Source organism: Acomys russatus, chromosome 19 (assembly GCF_903995435.1).
Source record: "Acomys russatus chromosome 19, mAcoRus1.1, whole genome shotgun sequence".
Taxonomy (NCBI): Eukaryota; Metazoa; Chordata; class Mammalia; order Rodentia; family Muridae; genus Acomys; species Acomys russatus.
This window is the reverse complement of record NC_067155.1, coordinates 9373424-9394490: the sequence shown is the minus strand read 5'-3', so window position 1 is coordinate 9394490 and position 21067 is coordinate 9373424. Positions and strand designations below refer to the sequence as shown.

The window sequence follows — 21067 nt, the reverse complement described above, 5'->3', positions numbered from 1 at the left end:
TATTATGGTGGTGAAAAATAATTGCTTTATTTAAGCTTTATGGCTATCATTGAAATCTATTTCTTTTACAACATAAATAGCAAATTTAAGAATAATTTGAGAAGTTTGTCATTATGTTTGTTTATATTGCCTGTCACTTTTAATTGTTTATCACGTCATTGTGAGTGCCTCATCTATGAGTTAACTTCATGGTTTTCATAAGAACCAATATGTGCACTGTGAGGTATGTTGTAAAGGAAAATGCGATGAATCACCCAGTGAGCTTTTGGAACCTCACAATCGGAATTGCTTTCTTATCACAAACTACAACTGGAATCCTGGGCAATTTCTCTCTTGTGTTTTACTATCTAGTACATTACTATAAAGAATGCAAATTGAAGCCCACGGATATGATTCTCATGCATCTAATGGCTGCCAATGCCTTGGTCACTCTCTCTGTAGGATTGCCTCAAACAATGGCAGTCTGGGGACTGAACAAGTTCCTGACTGACTTTGGATGCGAACTCTTACTGTACATTCAAGGGTTTGCTTGAAGTGTGTCCATTTGCACCACCTGCCTCTTGAATCTTTTCCAGGCCATGACCATCAGTCCCAGGACATCCTGTTGGAAAGATCATAAAGTTACAGCTATAAAGTACACTGGCTGCTTTGTTTCCCTCATATGTGTCTTGTATATCTTGATACATTTCATTTTCTTCATGTACCCATTTATCAAAATGAATAACAAAAATGAGACAAGAATACGGGACTTTGGATACTGCTGTATTGACGAGAATGATAGAATCAGTGAGTTACTCTATATAGCACTGGTGATGTGCCCTGAATTATTTTTCTCTGTGCTCATCGCCTGGTCTAACAGCTCCATGATTGCAATACTGTTCAGACACATGCAGAGGGTTCAACACATCAGGAACTTTCATCATTCCAGCAGAAATTCCCTTGAGTTGAGAGCCACCCAGAACATCCTGGCTCTGATGTGGACCTTTCTGGCTTTTTATACTCTTTCTTCCATCTGACGAGGCTGCATTGCTCTTTTGTATACTCACAGTTGGTGGCTGGTGAATATTAATCACCTCATTTCTCTGTGTTTTCCATCTTTTGAGCTCCTTGTTCTTATGAATCATTACATCAACATGTGCAGACAAAGTTTCATCTGCACAAGGAATAAAAGTCACTTAATCTTATTCTAAGTATGTAAATGGTGTTTTGTGTCATCTCTAGCAGTTTTGTGATCTCGTTTTTTAAGAGGTGAGTATGACTCCGTTATAGGATATACCACATTTTCTTGGTCCATTATTTATTGATGGACGTTCAGGTTGTTTCCAGTTTCTGGCTATTATGAATACAGAAGCCAATGCCAGATTTTAGAGAGACGCAGAAGTGCACAATTGATGAGGTTGTCAGAGGGTGAAAACAATGCTGAATTCCATCATGGTACAGACCTTGCAAAATGCCAAATTCCTTCCATAAGAGAGCTCTCATGCCTACTACAATTATGCAAGTTAAGGGTTCTTGACATCATGTCAGTGGCTGGAAGCAATTCTGGGAAAGCATCACAGTACAGACCTTGAAAAATACCGTAACCTGCTATCCTTCCTCTGAGTGCCACCAGGTCTCCCTCTCCAGGGGACATGGTCAAATATGAGACACCAGAGTACGTGTGAAAGTCATACCTCACTCTCCACTCAACTGTGGAGAATGTCCTGTCCATTGGCTAGACCTGGGTAGGGGTTTAAAGTTTACTGCCTGTATTGTCCTTGGCTGGTGCCTTAGTTTGAGCGGGACCCCTGGGCCCAAATCTGGCTATCATAATGTTCTACTTGTAGGTTTCTAGGACCCTCTGGATCCTTCTACTTTGCTATTCTCCCATGCTTCTCTCATTTAGAGTCCCAAAAGGATGTCCTCCCCTCTGTCCCAGTTTCCAAGAAGAGACTTGATACCCTATGAGCATATACAGGGGGAGGAAGTCCCCCTCAGGAACAGTCATAGGGGAGGAGAATAAGGGGAAAATGGGAGGGAGGGAAGAATGGGAGGATACAAGGGATGAGATAACCATTGAGATGTAACAAGAATAAATTAATAAAAATTTTTAAAAAAGAGAAAAATAACGTATACTCTCATAAGGAGCTCCCTTAACAGAATGGTTTTTTGTTTGTTTGTTTGTTTGTTTGTTTGTTTGCAGATTAGTAAGGACACTTCACACTTATCAGGAAAAATCCACCCAGATCACATCTCAATTTTTAACATCTATGCCACAAATGCAAGGATGCCCATACATAAAAGAAATATTACTAAAGCTTAAATCACACATCAAATTTCACACATTAATAATAGCAATGTCTCACCAATGGACAGGGAAGAGAGTCGGAAATTAAATGAACAAATAAAGAAACTAACCAGTATTATTAATCAAATGGACCTAATAGATATCTAAAGAATATTCCATGCAGACACAAAGCATCTCATGGAACTTTCTCCAAACTTGACCATATAGTTGGTCACAAAGCAATCCTCCACAGATATAAGGAAATTGAAATAACGTCTTGTATTTTTATCAGATCACCATATATTAAAGGTGAAATTCAACAAGAAAAGAAACAACAGAAAGCCTAAAAACTCAAGGAAAGTGAACAATCCTTTAAGCAATGGCCACTGAGACAGGGAGAAAATAATGCAAGAAATTAAAGATTTTCAAGAATTCAAAGAAAATAAAGCAACAACACACCTAATCTCATGGGACACAGTGAAAGTAGTGGTAATAGGAAAGTTCATAGCACCTTCAAGGCACTAAGTGACTTATTAAATAAATTAGAGAGCTCTAAAACTACAAATTTAGAAGCATATCTGTAAGCTCTAGAACAAAATAAAAGCAAATACACCAAAGAGGAGTAGACAGCAGGAACGAATCCAACTCAGGGCTGAAATCAATAAATTAAAAACAATACAAATAATCCACAAAACCAAGCGGTGTGTTATTTCTTTTTACAGAAAATCAACAAAATAAACAAACTTTTCTACAAACTAACAAAAATTCAGAGAGACAGTTTCCTAATTAAAAAGACCAGAAATAAAAAGTGGAGTGTATCAACAGACAGTGAATAAATGCAAAAAGTAATTAGGTTTTATCTTAAAAAGCTGTATTCCACAAAATTAAAAATCTAAATAAAATAGATGATTTTCTTGATAGATAACACTTATAAACATTAAATCAAGACCAGGTGAACAGTTTAAATATACCTGCAATCCCTTCAAAATAGGAGCAGTTAATAAAAGTCTCCTAACCAAAAACAAACCAAAACAAAACAAAAAACCCAAACAAACAAACAAAAACCTTGATTAACATAGTAAAAATGGGCACTTTACCAAAAGCAACCTAAAAATTTGATACAATCCCCATTAAGATTGCAAAATAATTCTTTATAGTACTTGATAAAGCAATTAACCATTTCATATGGAAAAATAACAAGGATAGATAAAAGAAATCTGTACAATAAAAGAACTTCTGGAGGTATCACCATTTCTGATTTTAAACTGTACTACAGAGCAATAGTAATAAAATCTGCATGGTATTGGTATAAAAACAGAGGGGTTGATCCAGAAAAACACCCACAACAATCATTTACACCTGATTTTTGACAAACAAGCCAAAAACGTACAATAGAATGAAGAATGCATATTTTACAAATGGTGTTGTTCTAACTGGATGTTGGCATGTAGTAGAATGCCATTAGATACATAGTCATCACCCTGTACAAAACTCAGTTCCACATAGATTAATGACCTCAACATAAAACATGATACACTAAATCCAATAGAAAAGAAATTGGGGTATAGCCTTGTACTCATTGGTACAAGAGACAACTTTCTGAACAGAATCCCAACAGTTCAGGCACTAAGATCAACAATAAAAAAATTGGAACTAAAAAAAAAAAAAACTGAAAAGATCTCTGCTATAGGGTCTCAGGTTGGGCCAGGTGTTCGATTGGACATTCCCCAAACCTTGGCTCTAAGAGGTTTTGTGGGTGGTTTGGTGTCCTCCTCCCTCCACTAGGAGTCCTTTCCAGTTAGAGTTTGTCTTCTTCACTCTCCACGATATGTCCCTCTAGGAATCTCAGCTACAGTCATGCTCACATCCTCCCGGAAGCCTGCCCTGTCCTGTATCTCCAGCTTGTCACAGAGCTACCTCTGTCCATAGCTTCTCTGCACTTCGCTCCATAGGTCCTTTTTCTCCACTCTCCCCATGTCTGATATCCACCCTCATTTCTGTGCATCCCTTCTCCTACCTTGTTCCTTCTCTTCAGCCGCTGTTGCTATCTATTCTATTTCCCATTCTGAGTAACAGTTAAACATATTCTCTTGGGTCCTCCTTGTTACTTATCTTCTTTGGGTCTGCGAATTCTAGTATGCCAGCACCTGGCGCTTAATGATACTCTGCTATGCTCACAGACAAGAACCTATCATAGTTAGCCTCTGGAAGGCTACACCCAGCAGAAGCCAAACCTTTGGTAAAGTATAGGGAAGTCTTGTGGACCTGGTTGTGAGAGGACCTCCACAAGAAGAATGACAGAACCAACTCATCTGTGCCCAGAGAGGCTTGAGGAGACTGAAGCACCAAGGACCATGAATAGACTTGACCCAGGTCCCCTACACAGACGAAGGTGACAGGCAGCTCAGGTTTCATGTGGACTAGTAAGGGGAGTGGGGGAATGTCTCTGACATGGACTGTGTTGCCTGCATTTTGACCACTCCCCCCTAGTGAGACTGCCTCCCAAGGTGACAGGGGAAGAAGACCTGATTAGTTGGGATGGGTTAGTTGTAAGGGCTCCCTTTTCTAAGGAATAGGGGAGTGGGAATGGGGGGAATAGGCAGTAATGGTGGGATCAGGAGGAGTGGAGTGAGGGGCTACAATCAGGATGTAAAGTGAATGAAGAAATAAATTAATATTTAAAAAGAGCATTCAAAAACAAAGAGAGAAAGAAGCTGAAAAGCTTCTGAAAGGCAAAAGACACCGTCAATAGGACAAAACAGCAGGCTCCAGAATGGGAAAAGATTTTCATGAACCCAACATCCGACAGAGGGGTAATATCCACAATGCATAAAGAATTCAAGAAATTACACACCAACAAACTGAATAGCCCGATGAAGGATTGAGCGAGCCAGAGGATTCATAAACACCATCTAAAGACCTACAGAGTAAACTAACCTAGCTCCAGGGGGTATCACAGAGACTGAACCAACAACCAAAGAGCATGCAGGGGCAGAACCTAGACGTCCTACACATATGGAGCAGATGTAAAGCTTCATCATGATGTGGGTCCCCTAACAGTGGAAGCAAAGGATGTCTCTGACTTGGTTGCTTGACTTTAGATCCCTTTCCCCTAGCTAGGCTGCCTTGTCTAGCTGCAGTGGCAGAGGAAGCGCTTAGTCCTGCTGATACTTGAGGTGCCAGGGTAGGTTGCTACCCATGGTGGCCTCCCCTTTTATGAGAAGGAGAATAAGTAATTGGGGGATTGGGAGGACAGGGCATGAGGGTGGGACTTGAAGGAGAGGAGGGAAGGGACTGGGACCATGTTGTAAAGTAGATGGATAGGTAGATAGATAGATAGATAGATAGATAGATAGATAGATAGATAGATAGATAGATAGATAGATAGATAGATAGATAGATAGATAAATGGAAAAAGAAAATAGATTCTATTTCATACATTATTCCTGATTACATCTTCCCCTTCTCTACTCTTTCCAGTTCCTCATCTTCCATGCAGATCTACTCTCCACCCCAAAGGGACAAGCTACAACCAAAACTACACAGGAAATAGATAACAACACCATTGCAAAAACACAACCACACAAAGGCTTTACTGGAACCAACATCAAAATTAAGACTCTTAACATCACTGGTCATTAATATCTCTCAACATCAATGGTCTCAATTCTCCAATAAAAAGACACAGACTAACTGAATGGGTCCATAAACAAGATCCAACATTCTTCTACATTCAAGAAACACATCTCACCCATAAAGATAGACATTACCTCAATGTAAAAGGCTGGAAAAAATATTCCAAGAAAATGGTCACAAGAAGCAAGCAGGCTTAGCCATTTTAATGTCCAACTTTCAACCAAAATTAATCAAAAGCAATGAGGAAAGACACTTCATACTGATCAAAGATAAAGTCAACCAAGATGACATCACAATTCTGAACATCTATGCTACCAATACAAGGGCACCCACATTTGTAAAAGATCTATTAATGAAGCTTAAACCACACATCTATTCCCACACAATAATAGTGGGAGACTTCAATACCCCACTCTCACTGAAAGATATGTCATTGAAACAGAAACTAAACTGAGAAATAAGATCATTAACCAATGCCATGAATCAAATGGACCTAACAGATATCTACAGAACCTTTCACCCAAACAAAAAGGAATATACCTTCTTTTCTGCACTCTATGGAACCTTCTCCAAAATTGATCACATACTGGGTCACAAAGCAAGCCTCAACAGATAAATGAGTATTGAAATAATACCTTGTATCCTATCAGATAACCATGGTCTTAGGCTGCACTTCAACAACAACAATAATAAAAAAAGCCTACACATACATGGAAACTAAACAACTCTCTACTTAATGACACCTGTGTCAGGGAAAAAAGAAAGAAAGAAATTAAGGACTTCCTGAAATTCAATGAAAATGAAGAAACAAAATACTCAAATTTGTGGGATACATTGAAAACAGTGCTAAGAAGAAAATTCATAGCACTAAGTACCTGCTTTTAGATTGGCAGTATTTACAGTTTGAAAACACTCCAGACAAACAGAAAATATATGAGCAAGTTTTCTTCACAATAGCAAATACAAATACCAAACATATTTTACTATATGTTTCATCATCTACGCTATAGAGTCAGAAACATTTACTTTGGTCAATCAGATTCTGCTTACATTTAGAGTATGCCTAACCAAGAACAGTTAAGTAAGGACATATTTAGTCTTAGCTATCCTTGCACAATACTTATAGTGCAACGTCTCTTCCATGATGCCTTTCCAAGTTCAAATGGAAGGGGTTTCAAACCAGTCATTCTACCAATGACCATTAAACACAGAATCAGTTACTAATGCCTCTAAAAGCAGAAGAGAAGTGAGGTGTCAAATTAAAATACATTTGAATTCAGAAACAGATACCATACTTGACCTACACAGGACTGTGAGCTTCTTATAATTCCATTTAAATGTCCACTATGGGAATGAAATCATGATGAATTCACTCCTCCTCCTCTTTTTCCTCCTCCTCGCCCTTCTCCTCCTGACAGTATATGTGATGTAGGGTAAAGTGAATTTTCACAATGATTTATTACAATAATCCATCAGCACCTTTACAGATTGCCTGCAATGTCTGTTGTACCCTCAGTCAGCCACAGTTGGGAAATTAAATCACAGTAAGAATCATCAGGAACTTGGACAAAGTTAGGAACACTTCTGTCATTCCCACTCACCCCTTAGTTATACAATTATTCCTATGCCTTCTCTCTCAGTTCCATGGATCTTTTTCTACACCAACTTCCCACTACCAAACTTGAACATATACTAAGTCCTCTCTTGTTTGCTGACTCTGCCACTCAGGCTGATGTCAAAGTACTCACCTGGATTCTTGCTTCTACACTGCTTGCCACCATCTTGGATCCTCCTATAATTTCAATATTATATCTTTTATAGTATTTCTTAAGTTTGGAATGGTAATGCCTACAACATTGATACAGATTGCTTTGGCTAACTAGGGTCTTTTTCGATGCCATAGAAATTTTAGAATTATTTTTATTTGTTTCTGTAAAGAATGAGATGTGGTTTTTCATTGGGATTATATGTATTAAATGTGTAAAATAGACAGGCAAGAAAAATGGGTTACAGCTTCATCTATCTGGGCAGTCATGTACTTTGCCAAGACGGGGAGACATAAGCATAGCATGGTATCCACTTGATGTTTGATCTTCGCTATTAGAACATGTAAGTTTCACAAAATAATGAATCTCATCATATATTGGGACTTCCATTTACAAACTCAGACATTGCATCACACAACATTATATTCATCATCTAAATATCTGGAATAGCTCTAGGCATATTGAAAATTGGAATGGGAAATGAATGCTCAAGTCTCTGAGGGAGTTGAAGACTAGGTAGCTTAGGTTTACAATGAAGTTTAATTTTTTAGGGGTTAAGATGATTTTAGGTCTAGATAGGTATGATAAGTGGATAATTACAATATGTGATGGTGATTGGTTTCTATTCAGAAATTTAGATGCCTCAAGATAGGAAAGATGTCTTCTTCAAGGTTGTCAAATACAAAAAGCTGGAACACTAGGAATGTAACATTTATATAATTCCTGATTGTGTCATAGTTCTTCTTGCCATGGGTAATCTATTGTATATATGTGTTATAATATAACTGTATATATACAAAAATTAAATAAATTACAGAAAACTTTAAAAAGAGACAACATGGAGAAGGAGAAATAACTCTTTGGTTTTAAGCTTTTGGCTTTCTACTCTTGGGATGTCATGTGACCTAGTTTGCCTTTTCCATCTGGGACATTAGCTGAGAATTAAATTCAGTTGGGTACTTTGACTGCCTTTCTGAGTTAGTAGGATTTTACCCCAGCATCCTAGATCCTGAATCTTTATTACTAAAATTAAGTGATTGGTATTCTCTTTCTTTAAAACAACTGGAGGACATGTAAACATTTTTATTCCTGAGTTTGTGTGACCTGGCTTAATGTTATCCATTATCAGTCTATCAATTTTTCTACACATGTTGTGATTCCACCTTTCCCTGTAGTCGATATAGTACATTTTATATATGAAAAGTATTGAATGTTGTATTTTCCTGTTTATGATAGTTAGCAAGCCTCCATTTCATTTCTACAATAAATAAAGTAGCAAGGATAATCGATATTCAAATATTTCTATGGTATGAGACAGAGTTTACTGGGTATAGGCCCAGGATTTTAATACTTCAATCTAATCATAGTTCCAATTTTTAGCTTTTCAGCAAATCCCAAAACTGACCTCCATAATAGCTGTATTAATTTCTCCAAATATTTTTTGTTGAGGTTAGCATTATTATTATGCCAAACAGATAAAGACGGAACAATGACAAATAAAGTTTATAATCAATTAAGCATGATTATAAAAAAATTCTCACTACAATATTAGCAAGAAATCTTCAAAATAATGTCAAAACCATCATTCTAATTTTTTACAGGACTGGTGCAGTTGTGATGGTACTACAGCCTTCTGGAAAAGAAGTTCATGGCCCGACATGATTACAGTTTTCCTTGCAGATAGAATGTTGGCCCCAAAAGCTGAATGTGATAGCCAAAAGCATCCAAGCTGCCCTGCTTGAACACCACAAGAAATTTAGTATTATTGACAGAGTTCTTACTGACCTCTTTGCTTATCATTTGGGCAAAGAGAAGACTCTCACAGCTGCAAGTTGACACAAGTGAGAATCAAATAATATGGTCTGTTTTTTTTTATTTGAGACTTTATTTTATTTTTATATATATTTTTAAAATTTTTATTAATTTATTCTTATTACATCTCAATGTTTATCCCATGCCTTGTATCCTCCCATTCTTCCCTCCCCCCCATATTTCTATTATTCCCCTTCCCTATGACTGTTTCTGAGGAGGATTACCTCCCCCTGTATATGCTCATAGGGTATCAAGTCTCTTCTTGGCAACCTGCTGTCCTTCCTCTGAGTGCCACCAGGTCTCCCCCTCCAGGGGACATGGTCAAAGGTGAGGCACCAGAGTACGTGAGTATGTCATGTCCCACTCTCCACTCAACTGTGGAGAATGTTCAGACCATTGGCTAGATCTGGGTAGGGGCTTAAAGTTTACTGCCTGTATTGTCCTTGGCTAGTGCCTTAGTTTGAGCGGGACCCCTGGGCAATATGGTCTGCTTTTGTCAGCTGCTAAGTCAACAAGCTGAAAAACTTGTATGGTCATCTTTCTAACCTTTCAAAGACAAAGTCTCACCCACATATTCAAGTCTCTGTATTGACATTTTGAGGAAAGAGTGTGAATTAACCATTGGATACCAAGCAAGACATATCACTTAAATAATTAAAATATGATTAAGAGGGGTTATTCCTTATCCAGAACAAACTGAGTCTGGGCATGACAGAGTAATGATTCATAAGAACAAAAGGTCCAAATGAGGGAAAACAAAGATAAGTGAAGTGAGTGATGTTTACTAGCCACCAATTGTGTTTAGGCAACAGAGCAATGCAGCCTCTTAAGAAGGAGGATAGAATACAAAAAAAACCAGAAAGATAGACAACAGAGACAGGATGTTGTGGGTGGCTCTGGACTCAGGGAAAGTTCTGCTGAAATTATGAGTGCTGCGGATGTGTTGAACCACCTGCTTGTGTCTGAACAGGAGGACAATCATAGAGCCACTGGACCACACAATGAACCCAGAATGGACGACTTCAGGACACACCACCAATGCTGCATAGAGCAACTCACAAATTTTATCACTCCCTACAGTGGAGCAGTGTCCAAAATCTCGCTTTCTTTTTATGTTTTTTGTATTTATGTTGGTAAATATGTACACAAAGAAAATGAAATTTATCAACAATACAAAAGCCAGATAATAAGTATGCAGCATCCAATGTACTTCTCAGCTTTGGCTTTATGATCCTTCCAACATAATTTCCTAGGATTGATGGTGACGGCCTGGAACACACTCAAGAGACATGTGGTTCTTATGGACACACTCTGGGCAGTTCGGTGAATGTACAATATGAACTTGCATCCAAAATCAGTCAAGAACTTCTTATATCCCCAAACTGCCATTGTTTGAGGAACTCCTGCAGAGAGGATAATCAAGACATTGGCTGCCATTAGATGCATGAGAATCAAATCTGTGGGCTTCAGTTTGCATTCTCTGTAGTAAAGACCTAGATAGCAGAACAAAAGAGAAAATTTTCCCAAAATTCCAGTGGTTGTTTGTGATAAGAAAACAATTTTGATTGCCAGATTCCAGAAGTTCATTTTGTGATTTAGCACAATTTCCTTTAGTGTATATCCACACAGTTTCTCTGGTTTAATGAATAACTGCCAATGATTGCAGGTTGGGGTGATAGAAGAATCTATTAATCCATGGAACTACTGAGAGACTGAAACAGATGGTCCTTTATACTCCTGAGTACAAAGCCAGAAGAGACACATTTAAACACCTCTTCCAGAACTTCTTTGTAAGAATGGTTATTTTTCATGTTTTAACTGTGATATTGCTCAATACTTATAATGTACATAATGATGGAAGAAGAGACAAAAACTTTTACACAGAATGAATCATTGAAGCTGACTTGATGTTGACCAGTGAAAATTATAAATAAATAATAATAAAAACAAACATGATGTAAGACGTTCAGAATTTATTGATAATTGCCAATAATGCTGTATAACAAGATCCCATTAATAATTAAAAGAAACTATTTTAGTTTTTAAATTAAACATAACATAAATAATTTTTAATTTATGTATTCACTTTACTTCCTGGTCATAGCCTCCTCCATAGTCGTCTTCAAGTTCCTTCTCTCATGCACTTCCTCCTATCTGTCGTCCCTTTGCCCTCAGAATAGGGGAGCACAACAACACCAAACACACACACACACACACACACACACACACACACACACACACACACCTTGGTACATTATGTCCTAAAAGGACTGAGTTCATCGTCATCCACTGAGGCCAGACAAGGCAGCCTGGATAAGGCAAAGTGATTGACAGCAGGCAACAGAATAAATAGACAGAAGCCACTCTACCTACTAGGGGACTCATAAGAAGATCAAACTGAGCATCCATTTCATGTGTGTTGAGGACCTATATCTGGTGCCTGTGTGTTCTTTGGTTGGTGCTTCCATCTCTCCATAAGGCCGAATGAACTGTGAGGAAGTTAAAATACATTTGGAAATATTCTTAGACCTTACAGACTATTAGATACTAGCTGCTTTTCTCTACATGTTGCCACTGCAGAGGGAGTGGATACTGAACAAAATAGAAAGTATTGTATTAAATGAATTAATCCAGATCCAAAGAGATCACTACCCTGTATTCTGTCTTAATGTACTTTTCTGATTATGGTTATAACAGATGTTTGTTTATGTGGGATTAACATGTGTTCATCCAATGATATTTTAATATGGCTCCTTAGATGATGACCCAGAGCTTGTATGAGACACGGTGAAGAAATAAAGAAAACATAATATGAGAGTAGAAGGGTAAATAATGTGCTTAAAACAGCTAAGGTTAATAAGAGCACAAAAAGAACAAAAATAATTGGATCAACCCAAACTGCAAATATAAAGAGTTTTTAAACAGACCAGCTACTTTTAAGTTAACTAAAAAGAAAAGAAAATTTAAAAATAAAGAAAAGTGGAAAAAATGAAAAAAATAACAATCTTGTACATGTTTGTAAATAAGCCAGGAACCTTATACCTTTGCATTATCTGAATGTGACCACAAGTTCTGTAGAACACTGATCCCATCTGCTGGGGAAGAACAAGTACAAACCTGCATGCCAATAACCCCAGTGCTAAGAATAACAACAGTAATATTTGTTGTCAGGGAAAGAAGAATTTATAATCTATTGTTTTGTTCTACTGTGTTCCCTGTAATGTTTCATTTGTAAAATTTCCATGAGATGCATGGTTATGAAATCACAAAGAAAACACAAGAAAGTGATTTTAATTTAAGTTTTTCCTTGAATGGCAGTTTTGGTGGCATCTGAGGTCTGCACTTAAAATTCATGCAAGTACATTTGAGAGCTTCATCCAAAAATAAATTATACAATATTTTTGCACAATGATACTGTCTGAGCACAGTTACCATGCATTAGTCTAAAGTAGTGATGGTACAAAAGAGGACAATGTGGTGGACTGCCCATCAGTACTCTTATGTTGGATAACACACTTAGGACAGCAAACCCTATTCCTACAAGGAAAAGTAGGTGCTTATTCATTTATACAGGGTTCCCAGAGCAAAAGCAGACTAATGGTTATGCCAAAGGTACAGATTATGTGTTTGTTTGTTTTTTTCATTATATGTCTAGGTTTCATAGTTCAGTCACAAATAGAAAACAAACCTGAAAAGATTTTACTTTTATCAGACCTATAACTCCAGTTTAAAGAATCTAAAGAATGTGTCCTCCAAATATAACATATTTATTACATAACACCCTGCTTTAAGACTGGCGGTGTTTACAGTTTGAAAACACTCCAAACAGAAAATAACTGAACAAGTCTTCTTAGGAATAGCAAATACTAATACCGAACATCTTTTACTATAAGCTTCCTCATCTGTGCTATAAAGTCAGAAAGATTTACTTCGTTCAATAGGATTCTGCTTACATTTAGAGTATGACTACCTGAGGAGAGATAAGTTGGGACATATATGGCCTTAGATATCATTGCACACTATTTGTAATGTAATGTCATCCATGATACCTTCCCAAGTTCAAATGGAAGAGGCTTCAAACCAGTCATTGCACCAATGACCATTAAATACAGAATCAGTTACTAATGCCTCTAAGAGCAGAAGATAAGTGAGGTGTCAAATAAAAGTATGTTTACATCCAGAAACAGATAACATACTTGACCTACCCAGGACTGTGAATTTCTAATAATTCCATTTAAATGTCCACTATTGGAATAAAATCATGATGAGTTCACTCCTCTTCTTCCTCTTCGTTCTTTTCTTACTTCCTAATCTTCTTCTTCTTCTTCTTCTTCTTCTTCTTCTTCTTCTTCTTCTTCTACTACTACTACTACTACTACTACTACTACTACTACTACTACTACTACTACTTCGAAGACACACTACAAGTCATGTAAGGTAAGGTGAATTATCACAATGATTTATTACAATAGTCCATCAGCACCTTTACAAACAGCCTGGAATGTCCTATTGTGCCCTCAGCTAGCCACAGTTGGCAAATTATATCACAGTAATAACCAACAGGAACTGTCACAAAATTAGAAACACTTCTGTCATTCCCACTCACCTCTTAGGTATGCAATTATTCTTATGCCTTCTCTCTCAGTTCCATGGATCTTTTTCTACACCAACTTCCCACTAACAAACTGGAACACAGAGTAAGTCCTCTCTTCTTTACTGACTCTGACACTCAGACTGATATCAAAGCACTCACCCGGATTCTTGCTTCTGCACGATGGTGACTTCACTCAGCACATCTCAGACTCATTCATAAGCAGGGCTGTAAGAGAGCCAGCTCAAGACCTGAGGGTGAGGTCTGAGCCATTGTGACCTCACCTCCCTGCAGAACTGCAATTTTCTTTTCATCTGTAGTGGTTATGACCATGCTGGCTTTGTGAGACAAAGTTATTTATGAAACTGTCTCCAATTGTCAATTAACAAAGACTTTTAAGAGTTCCTTGTGAGTACCTTCAAAGATACAGTGAATTTCGGGAGGTATTGAGTTCTTAACATGCCTGAAAATTGAATGGGGCACTCGAAGGTGTTAGTAACATTGGAGTCACATGCATAAGAAATTGAACTCTTTATATCCCATTGATATAGACGTCACTTACTTTTTAAAAAAAAACACAATTCAAATTAGTTCCTTTAAAAATACTTATAACTTTTGTTACAGATAGTATTATATGAATATTTTATATAAGCATGTGTGTTTTATTCAAGTGCACCCCTCAGGTTACAATAACAAATTTTTATATGTTTCCACCACTATCTCATTTTTATGTGTTCCTGTAGAGTAATTTTAACCCAGCAAAATGGGCTACTCAGATTATGTCCAAATACATTATAGATCTGTGTGACCTAAGTGAAATGCAGACACACCTTTAGCACACACCTTTAATAGGAAGCAGTTACATTAAATTTAATTTGTAGAAGGAATTACCCATGTTTAAATATGATATAAAATTGAGAGGCAGACAAAATGATGAATCACAGAAAGATTGGACAGAATAGGATATGCCTTACCCCCATGAGAATAGAGAGGAAATGGCAGCTACTGTTGGAAACCAATTTTGCAGATTCTTTAAAAAATGAAAAGAGGTCTATCTCATGACCCAGCTATATCACTCTTAAGTATATAAACAAAATATGTTCCAGCATGTTATAATGTCATTCATTCCACTATGTGCTTAGGAGCTTTACTTGTGGTAGCCAAAAACTGGGAAACAACCCAGATACCCCTCAACTGGGGAATGAATTCTGAAAATGCACTTCATGTATACAGTGCTTTATTAATCAGCTATTACGAGCAATGGCATTATGGAATTTGCAAGCAAATGATGGGAGCAAGGAAAGATCATGCTGAATGAACTAACCCATGCTCATATAGACAAATATGGTGCGTGATCACTCATAAGTGGATATTAGCTGTAAAATGAAGGATAACTAGTCAGCAATCCACTGAGACAAAGAAGCTAAGTAACAGAAAGAGCAGAGGGGGATTCTTGAATTTCATTGTGAAAAGAAATCGGATAGACATCTTGAGTGGATGGAGAAGGAAGGTGGACACAGTTGGGACCGGGAATGGGAGCAAGAGGTATCAGGTAGGGGAGAGATGGAGGTACAGAGGACAAGGAGAGAAGACTAAAAAGGGGGCACATCTCTGAAACTGTCTAGAAGCCAAGGCAATGTAAACTCCCAGGACACCATGAGGTGATTTTACCTAAGACCCCTAGTAATGGAGAATATGGATCCTTAGTTAGCCATCTTCTCTAACCAGGAAAGGCTTCCAATAGAGGTTCTGGCACTTCAACCCAGCTGCAAAATCTTTGACCTACAATTGGTCCTGCCTATAGGATGTGCAGAGACAGGAACCTAGTATAATTATCATCAGAGAGGTTTCACCCAGCAACTGATGGAAACAGATGCAGAGACCCACAGCCTAACATGATGTATGACTTGGGGAATCCCGTGAAGGAGTAGGAAGAAGAATTAAAGGAGTCAGAGGGGTCAAGGACACCACAAGAAAACTCACAGAATCAACTATCTTGGCACCATTGGGGCTCACAAAAAATTTTCCAACCAATGAGCTTTCCTGGGACTGACAAAGGCCTTCTGCACATATGTCTTAGTTGCATAGGATGAGCTTCTTGTGTGGTTCTTAACAGTAGGAGAAAGGGCTGTGTTTGACTCTATTACCTGCTTTTGGGACCCTTTCCTCCTATTACCCTCCTACTGTCTAGCCTTGTCTACCTCAATGGGAGAGGATGCACTTAGGTTTACTGCAATTTGATGTGCACATGCAGGTTGATATTCATTGGAGGCCTCTCCTTTTCTTCAGAAAAAAGGAGGAGTAGACAGGGTGGAGAGAGGTAGCAAAGACTGAAAGGAGAGGACGGATGAGACACTCCAGTGGGATGAAAGTAAATAAATTAGTTAATTTTATTTTATAAAAAGGAAAAATAAACAAAACCAACAGTTGCATATTTTTAATGGTTTTTTTTTCTTCAAGTAAAGCAGGGAAATTATTAGAAAATACAGAATGTGAATCTGACTCCTATCTTGGACAGGGCAGTCTGTGTGACTTCTCCCTGTCTTCCCCTTGACCTCAGAAAAGGGGAGCCCAACACACACACACACACACACACACACACACACACACACACACACACACACACACACACACCTCAGTACAAAAGGAGTGAGTCTATCCTCATCCACTTAGACCAGACAAGGCAGCCTGGATAAGGCAAAGTGATTGACAGCAGGCAACAGAGTCCATAGACAGAAGCCACTATACTTACTAGGGGACCCATATGAAGATCAAACTGACCATCCATTACATGTGTGTTGAGGGCGTAGATCTAGTGCATGCGTGCCCTTTGGCTGGTGCTTCCATCTCTCCATAAGGCAGAAGCAGCTGTGAAGAAGTTAAAACATGTTTGGAGATATTCTGAGACCTTAGAGACTATCAGATACTAGCTGTCTTTTCTCTATATGTTGGCACTGCAGAGGGCGTGGATACTGAACAAAATAGAAAGTATTCTATTAAGTGAATTAATCCACGTTCAAAGAGATCACTAGCCTGTATTCTGTCTTAATGTAGTTCCTTTGTTTATGGTTATAACAGATGTTTGTTTATGTGGGATAAACATGTGTTGAGCCAATGATATTTTCATGCAGCTCCTTACACGATGACACAGAGCTTCTATGAGACACAGTGAGGAAATAAAGAAAACATAATATGAAAGTAGAAGGATAAATAATATGCTTAAAACAGATAAGGTTAACAAGAGCAGAAAAAAAAAGAATTGGATCAAGCAGTACACTCCAGACAAACAGAAAACATATGAGCAAGTCTTCTTAGGAATAGCAAATACTAATACCGAACATATTTTACTATATGTTTCATCATCTGTGCTATAAAGCTAGAAACATTTAATTTCACCAATCAGATTCTGCTTACATTTAGAGTATGACTAACCAAGGAGAGATAGGTTGGGACATATTTGGTCTTAGCTATTTTTCACAATACTTTTGATGTAAGTTCTTTTCCATGATACCTTTCCAAGTTCAAATGGGAGAGACTTCAAAGGAGTCATTGTACCAATGACCATTAAATACAGAATCAGTTACTAATGCCTCTAAAAGCAGAAGATAAGTGAGGTGTCAAATAAAAATATGTTTCCATCCAGTAACAGATAATATACTTGACCTCCCGACCTCCCCAGGACTGTGAGTTTCTTATATTTCCATTTAAATGTTCCCTATGGGAATGAAATCATGAAGAGTTCACTCCTCCTCCTTTTCTTTGTACTCCTCCTCTTTCTCCATCTCCTCCTCTTCCTCCTCCTCCTTCAAGAACTACTACTACTAAGATACACTACATGTCATGTAGGTTAAGGTGAATTTTCACAATGATTTATTACAATAGTCCATGCGCACCTTTACAGATCACCTGCAGTGTCCTGTTGTAGCCTCAGTCAGTCACAGTTGGGAAATTAAATCACAGTAAGAACCAATAGGAACCGGGACAAAGTTAGAAACACTTCTGCCATTCCCACTCACCTCTTAATTATGAAATTATTCCTATGCCTTCTCTCTCAGTCCCATGGATCTTTTTCTACACCAAGTTCCCACTACCAAACTTGAACATAGAGTAAGTCCTCTCTTCCTTGCTGACTCTGCCACTCAGACTGATAGCAAAGTACTCACCTGGATTCTTGCTTCTGCAGGATGGTGACTTCATTCAGCACACCTTAGACTTATTAATAAGCAGGGTTGTAAGAAAGCCAGCTCAAGACCTGAGGGCGAGGTCTGTGTCACTGTGACCTCACCTCCCTGCAGAACTGCAATTTTCTTTTCATCTGTAGTGGTTATGACAATGCTGGCTTTGGGAGACAAAATCATTCATGAAACTTTCTCCAGTTGTCAATTGACAAAGACTTTTGAGAGTTCCTTGTGTGTACCTCCAAAGATGCAGTGATTAGGGGAGGCACTGAGTTTTCAAGATGCCTCAAAATTGAGTGGGTCACTGGAAGGTGTTAGGAACATTGGAGTCACATGCATAAGATATTCATGTCTTTATATCCCATTGAATATAGACTTCACTTACTTTTTAAATACAAATCAACTTATTTCCTTTAAATAATTTATAACATTTTTACAGTTAGTATTGTTTGTATATTTTATATCAGCATGTGAACTTTATTCAAGTGCATGCCTCAGTTGACAATTACAAATTTTTATACCTTTCCACCACTATGTCATGTTTATGTGTTCCGGTAGAGCAATTTTAACCCAGCAAAATGTCTACTTTAAGTATGTCCAAATACCTTGTAAGGCTGTGTGAGCTAGCTGATATGCAGACACACCTTTAGCAGATACCTTTAACAGAAAACAATGAAAGTAAATGTAATTTGTAGAAGATATTACCACTGTTTAAATGTGATATCAAATTGAGAGGCAGACAAAGTGATGAATAAGAGAAAGATTTGACAGAATAGGGAATGCCTAACTTTCATGAAAATCGAATGGAAACAGAGGCTCCTGTTGGAAATCAATTTGCAGTTGCTTAAAAATTGGAAATAGATCTAACCTCATGATCCAGCTATACCACTCATAAGCATACACAAAACATGTTCCAGCAGGCTACAATGATATTTGTTCAACTATGTTCATAGGAGCTTTATTTGTGGTTGCCAGAAACTGGAATTACCCCATATACACCTCAACTGAAAAATGTATACTGAAAATGCAATTCATGTAAACAGTGCTTTATTAATCAGCAATTACAAAGAATGGCATCATGGAATTTGCAGGCCAATTATGGGAACAAGTAAAGATCATGCTGAATGAGGTAACCCATAGCTATAAAGACAAACATAAGTGGATGTTAGCTGTAAAATAAAGGATAACTAGTCAACAATCCACAGAGTCAAAGAAGCTAAGTAACAGAAGGAGCAGTGGGGGATTCTTGAATTTCACTGCGAAAAAGAAATAGGATAGACATCTTGGGTGGATGGAGAAGGAGCCTGGACAGGAGTGGGAGTGGGAATGGAACCAAGAGGGGGAGATGGAGCTAGAGAGTACTGGAAGAGAAGACTAGAATGGTAGCACATCTCAGAAACAGTCTAGAATCCAAAGGCAATGGAAACTTCTAGGAAACCATGAAGGTGGCTGTAGCTAAGACTCCTAGTAACAGATGATATGGAGCCCTAGTTAGCCATTTTTTCTAACCAGGAAAGACTTCCGATAGAGGTTTTGGCATTTCTACCCAGGTGTAATATATTTCACCTACAATTTGTCCTGCCTACTGTATGTGTAGAGACAGGAGCCTTGTATAATTATCATCAGAGAGGTTTCACCAAGCAACTGATGAAAACAGATGCAGAAACCCATAGCCTAACATGACGCATGGCTTGGGGAATCCTGTGAATGAGTAGGAAGAAGAATTAAAGGAGTCAGAGGGGTCAAGGACACCACAAGAAAACCTGCAGAATCAACTATCTTGGCACCATTAGGGGGTCAGAAAGAATGAATTTCCAACCAATGGGCTTTCATGGGACTGACAAAGGCCTTCTGCCCATATGTCTAAATTGTGTAGGATGAGCTTCTTGTATGAATTTTAATAGTAGGAGAAAAGGCCGTGTCTGACTCTATTGCCTGCTTTGGGACCCTTTTCACCTATTTCCCACCTACTGCCTAGACTTGTCTCCCTCAGTGGGAGAGGATGCCCTTAGGCTTACAGCAGTTTGATGTGCTGATGCTGGTTGATAGTCATTGGAGACCTCCCCTTTTCTTAAGAAAGATGGAGGAGTAGACAGGGTGGAAAGAGGTAGCAACCACTGAGAGTAGAGGAAGGATAAGAGACTCCAGTGGGATGAAAAGTAAATAAAGTAGTTAATTGTAGTTTTAATGTTTGTTCCTCACATAATACGGGGAAATTATTAGAAAATACAGAATGTGAATCAGCCTCCTATCTTGGGCAGGGCAATATTGTATGATTTCGGATGTTATATATGAAGCACAGTCCCTTCTTCTTACAATCTTCTATCTATAAAAACCCAAAGACTCCCCCTCCACATACCGTTATTGTCTTAATATTCTCCTCAAGCACAGTGGTTCGCAGAACTTTTTACATCACATCCAAAACCACGAACAACAAAGTCTATCAAGTTGTCCATTGACTATTTTCTGTCGTATGTCTATAAAATTAACTAATCTATGTGGTAGAAAGATGGCTCAGTGTCTAGGGGCACTGAATGATCTTTTAGAGGATCTGAGTTTATTTTTCAGCACCCACATGGTGACACACAGCCATCTCTCATGCCAGTTCCTGCACCTCTGATGTCCATTGTGGTCTCTATGAGTCCCTGGCATGCATCTGTTATAGGGACGTACATGCACACAAACATCCAAACACAGAAAATTAATTAGCTAATTAATTAGATATAACTAATGCAAATTTAATATACAAACCTTACTTAGATGTGTAATTCAGAAACTTAAATACTAGCCGATATATTTGAGGAAATGGTATCTTATG

At 38.1% G+C, this 21067-nt stretch overlaps 2 pseudogenes; one reads left to right on the top strand and one right to left on the bottom strand.

The window, feature by feature from the left end:
• Positions 1–245: 245 nt before the first annotated feature.
• Positions 246–1190, top strand: LOC127203562 (vomeronasal type-1 receptor 4-like; annotated as a pseudogene).
• An 8955-nt stretch (positions 1191–10145) lies between these two features.
• On the bottom strand, positions 10146–11067 carry LOC127203571 (vomeronasal type-1 receptor 4-like; annotated as a pseudogene).
• Between the last annotated feature and the right edge of the window lie 10000 nt (positions 11068–21067).